The sequence below is a fragment of the Jatropha curcas genome, chromosome 8 (genome assembly GCF_041381405.1).
Source record: "Jatropha curcas cultivar XTBG-Jc1 chromosome 8, XTBG_Jcur_1.0, whole genome shotgun sequence".
NCBI lineage: Eukaryota > Viridiplantae > Streptophyta > Magnoliopsida > Malpighiales > Euphorbiaceae > Jatropha > Jatropha curcas.
The window spans coordinates 11,989,611-11,995,481 of NC_143158.1; positions in this window are offsets into that span (position 1 = coordinate 11,989,611).

The following is a 5,871-nucleotide window of genomic DNA, read 5'->3' on the forward strand; positions in this document are numbered from 1 at the left end:
TTGATTTGTTGACGTTTGATTGTTGATAGCTCTAGGCGACTTGATTTTGCCCTGAAAATTACATGAAAACAATACAAACATAGTGGAATTAGGTTGAAATTGAACTACTGCGTACCTTCGACAGTTGCGTCACGCAGCTGTTCTTTGGAAGAACAATTGCGTGACGCGACTGTTCGTCAATGTGTAAGAGTCTTGGACAGTTGCGTGACGCAGCTAGCGAGATGCGTGGCGCGACTTCGTGGTTGCGTGACGCATCTGTTCTTAGGGCCACATATTTCAAACAGTTGCTTGGCGCAGCTGTGGGGTGGTGTAGCGCGAGTGCTGAGGTGCGCTACGCAGCTGTGCTTCTGAGTGTGCAACTTGGGCAAAGCTGCGTGGCGCGACTACGTAGACGCATGACGCGACTTTATAGTTGCGTGACGCAGCTACGGTTCAAACTGAACTTTGGTTTTTATTTTTCCTGCCATAGAAGAAAATGAACAATTGTTAGTCTTATATTTATTGAAATTGAAATTTTTCTTACAGGTTAATCTGGGCAAGGCCCGCTCGGGCGGATCGGCTACTGATGCTTCTGCTTCCTGGGATCTGCTGGACCTGCCTATGCGAGCTCGGGTCGTCGCTGCAGGCTTCGGGGATTACGCCGCAGGATTGCGCCGCACGCAGCCTCGTTTCCCGCCCGCTATGCGATATGCATTGATGGAGCGGTGGAACGATTGTACATATACTTTCGTGTTCGGGTTCGGCGAGATGACTCTCACACCCGTGGACTATGCTGCGATTACTGGCCTGCGCTTCACTAGCCTGGTTCCCCCACTGGATGCTCGGTATCAGACGGCCACCCTCGGGGCCCAGCTAGTTCGTTCCTTACTCGGTGTCACTACGCAGACCCGGTACACCGTACAGGGGTGCATGTCTTACGAGACGATCTTTCGGTTCTGGGCTGAGAGGATCAGGACCCGCTTGGAGGCTTGGAGGGAGTTGCCAGAGGAGGCCCGGCCTGCTGCACCTGCATATACTCGGGAGGAGAGGGACCAGGCCACTCGGTCCTTCTTATTCTACATTATCTCGTCTCAGCTGCTATGCACCTCCCAGAATAAGGGAGACCCGGCAGTGCTAGCATGTCTTCGGGATCTGAGCCAGGTCGAGTCCTTCGACTGGGCCACACTCGGTTTGGCTCATCTCTATCACGGTCTGGATGTCTGGACCCGTGGTAGCGGTGAGTTGAACTGGCTGTTCATCCGACCTCTGGAGGTAACATTCTTTCGCTCTTCACCTTTTTATTCATGATTCTCAATTGTTCAACTAACTGATGTCATTTCTATCTTTGTTGCAGGTATGGTCTTATGAGTACTGTATCTATCCGGGTGGTCCGAGTGGCGACTCTCCGGTCGAGTCCAGGAGGATTCCTCGCTATCTGGCCCACTGCCATCACACTTATGCCAGTGGCGAGGATCCCGAGCACTGGCGGAGCTTCCTTAATGACCGGGAGCTGTCTGATGTGAGTACAGAAAGAACCTCTAAATCTTTAGCTTATTTTTCTTCATCTTTTATCTTAATACACATCAAATACTGATTTCTCCTTCTTTTGTAGTTGTCCCTGACTCCATGGGACTGCGAGGCCTGGCGGACCTACCCGGGCCGGGAGGTGGCTGAGTTGCACACCCGGTCGAGACTGTTGATGTGAGGATACTGGGCCGACCGGTACTTCCTCGGAGAGAGAGTCTTTGACACACCGATAGCTCCAGCACAGCGGAGGGTACCTCATGCTCCTCCTCGGCATATGTGTCTGTTGGAGGGCTTGACCCGGGAGGACTTGGAGGTAGAGTACAGAGGCTTCTCGGCGAATGATTTCCTGTCCGTCAGCGACTTCCCCTCTTACTTTGCGTCTCAGATGCAGGCTCGACTTCCCGAGATTCTTGAGTATATCCAGGTAACTCATCTGATCTTCAGTCTTATTTACTGTTATTACTGATGCCACCATTTCAAAACACTGATGCCACCATCTTTTCTATAACTTAATGCAGGAGCAGAAGACGCACAAGACTGGGGCTCACTACCGGGCTGAGGCAGCGGCTGAGGCCGGTGGCGCGGCTGCTCCGGCTGGACCGGCCGGTGTAGTGCTGGGTGACGTGCCGTTCCCACCTGGTATGGAGGTAGTGCTGGATCCTGGTCTAGGCCTTGGATCTGGCATTATCATCCCTGCTGATCTTCGGCAGGCTCCTCCTCAGGTGCAGCTGGACCCTGAGCACACTACACATGTAAGTTATAAACCGAATTTACAAAGTTAGAAGCATTGTACCTGAGTAATCTTTAATGGATGTTCCTTGTTTGCAGGTGCCGGCCCAGAGGTATCAGGAGATTTGCCAGCGGTTCGGGTTTGCTCGATCTTACATTGGTCGGCTCTGCTCCGAGCGGCACGAGCTGGTATGAACTTTACACATATTTACCTTTTTGCTTCTTATTATTTTGGTAAACTTTCTTACACATGCTTGCCTTTACAGGAGCTGGAGAACGGGAGGCTGCGGAGGCATCAGTCCCGTCAGTCCAGTACCGTGAGCCGGCTTCAGGCAGAGGTGGAGCGGCTTCGGACGAGACTAGAGGTTGAGGGCATCCCGCTCGACTCTTCTGATGAGGATGAGGATGGCTCTTCTTCCGATGGCGCACCACCATCTCTACCCCCTCCGGCTGTTGCTGGTCCTAGCCGTAGGCGGCGGTAGTCCTGTTGGACGTCTCCTCCATTTTTGAACATTTATTAGTTTTCTATTTATTATTATTATTATTATTTTTTGGATGGTTGTACAGTTATATCATTATTATTTTTTTTTAAATATTATTTACATTTTTATAATATTTTGCTTTTATTATATTGTAGCATGCGTTTATATTTTACAATTGTGAAGTCCTGTTCCTGCAAAATAAAACACAAACACAAACACGAAAAAGAAAACGGTGTCCCGTTTATTTACGAAAGCGGTCAGCCCCGTTAGTGGTCCATGGACCCATTTATTATAAATAAAATAAAATAATGAACTTAAAATGAGATATCACGAGAATCAACCAATTAATAACAATGGGTTGTGTCACCTACCTGATGGGGCAATTAACACGGTCATAAAGATTCAACCTCCTTATTGTACCAATCGTCCTTCTTATTCATCAATACAGATCTAAATGCTTACCAATTTAAGCGGTCCATACATGAGTTTTTGTTTCAACTACCTCTGACAGTGGACATTAAGTCGAATGATGACGATGTTCCGCCCATCGGTCCCTTCACTCTTCTATAAATGGGGGTTTCACTTCGCACCTCCTTCATATCCAACATTCGACACAAACCAATCTCTCAAATAATCCTTTTTTTCATGGCCTTCAAAAGCCAAGTCTCATCCTTCATCCAATTTATCTCCGATGACCTATGGCAGATTCCCCCTATGGATCAACTTGCCTGGTTAAGGTATTTCAAAGACCTAAAACCTAACCATGGCTTCTTATCTTGGCTCGTTATCCATTTTAATATGAACACCATGGTTTTCCGGTTTGAAGACTCTGAGGTGACTCCGACCTACGAGGAAATGTGTGCCGTGATGGATCATCATCCTGAACAAAATGAAACTCCGGCCTTACCCCAAGGTCCTAGGTATAATCTAGCTGAGATTGCGACCTTGTGTCCAGTTTATCTCCCTGATGGCATAAACACGGATCAGGGTCTACCTTTGGAGCCTTTTCTCAACAAGTTTTTGTCCATGAACATGGATCCTTCTTGGATTCGAGCTTGTTGCTTCTTGCTGCTGAATGTGTATGCCATGAAGAACCGTCAGCCCGGGATTGGAGATTTCCGACTCCTGGCAATTGTTCGCGACATGCAACTGTACCGTCGTACCGTCTTCATGATGGTCATGGGAGAAACGATGTGCTGGGTGAGAGATATTGCCCTTCATATCACCAATTTCAATATTCATCATCGCGGTTGTCCAATATTGCTGCAGGCCTGGGCTTTAGACAAGTTAAGTCTGCTCCTTTTGGTCCCTGCTCGTTTGATCCCAACTTATGGTCCCGCCAACTTTCGGTCTCGGACTCGAGGACATTTCGACTTTGAGGATAACCCGACAATTCGGTGGATTTGTCCCTGGTGGAGGATCAGGTTGGTTACTACTGGAAGCGTGAGCCTTAATTATGTGCTGTATGCTAGTCTGGACCGTTCTATGGCCTATTTTCCCGACAGGATCAATCGTCAATATGGGATGATACAGCGTGTGCCCAGAATCCATAACTTCGAGAGTGGTCTGATAACACCGCATCTGTTGACCAATTTGGCTAACCGTTGGCGAAATCAAAACACTGTGTATTTAGATGAAGGAACAATGCAGGATACCGTGACACCCGCATATGTCAACTGGTTTTTTACCCCACAATGATGTCATGCCCTGTGAAAATTGGTCTCTGCTGATAGACCCTACTAGAATAAATTATTGTCTTTTCTTTTCCTTTTGTACCCGGGCCATGAGCTTTTATTTAAATGTATCTGCTTTTCTTTCAATTGATGACCTTGATGGCTCTGTCTTTATTAATTTCTGTTTCCTGCACACATGAATCAACAACATGCAACAAACGTTTTCCTTTGGAATTATTTGTTGTGTTAGTTATTTGGGCCTCCTGCCCTCGGGTCAATAAATGAAAACTCATAAAGTAAAAATTATTCTGTAAAAACAAAAGCTTACGCTTAGAAACAACAAAGAATGGAGTGACTATTTTATTGCCTGCACAAATCAAATAAAAATAACAAATGTAACTCCTTTATGTATGCATGAACCTATGCAAGTGCTAAGGTTTATTTATGGTTTTATATTGATCTTTCCAGGGAAATCACTGAGAAAATGGTGTTCGTCCCTCTGATCAATGTCTTAAAAGAGTTCATTGTTTAGGCAGGGCAACCAGCCGGAACATCTTAGCTCAAATGAGTCAACCTTGGATCAAATAAGCAGAGAGGAAGGTTTTGCATCCCTATACCATAACCCCGGAACAGGGAGAAAAGTTTTGACTTTCAAATCTTTTATTAATCTTTCTTCTTTTCAACATTATACAGAAGTAAAGAAAGTTTATTCTAATACAATGGTCATTTGCTATAACTACTCGATTTCCTATTCTCCTTCAAGTCGGGTTGATGGCATTGAGCAACCAATCACACATTTATCACGGATGCATGGCATGAATTCTGCATTTAAATTAAGCACCATGCGTTGATCCTGAAAATTTTATTTTTATATATTTTTATTCATGCTCTAACTTTTGCCTAGGCCGCCCTTTCGGGTTTTCAACCTAGCGAGTTTAATTTTTGCCTAAGCCGCCCTTTCGGGTTTTCAACTTAGCCTTTTTTTTTTTTTCGAAATTCGAAATCATCATTTCAGACGTAGAATCTTTTCATTTGGTCTTGATTGACAATTCGATTGACAGGTTCTCCTTCCATAGTGACCAATTCAGCGGCGCCTTTTGCTAATAGTTTGTCAACTCTGAACGGTCCATGCCAGTTGGGTTTAAATTTCCCACCAGGATGATTCTGGGCTTCGTGGTCCAATAATCTGATCAAAACTAGATCTCCGTTCCTTATTGCCCTTGGATGTACTCGTTTATTGTAGAAACGAGCAATTCTTCTTTTTCTCATTTGATCCTGGAATCGAGCATTCAGTCTTTTCCCATCTAAGAGCGCCAAATCTTCGTATCTCTTCTTGATCCATTCCTCTTCGGTCAGACCGGCTTCTACCAAAACCCTGAGAGACTTCTTTTCAAGCTCTATTGGTAACACTGCCTCCATTCCGTATACAAGTTCGAAAGGAGAAGCTCCGTTTACTGATTTGAATGTAGTGCGATGCCCCC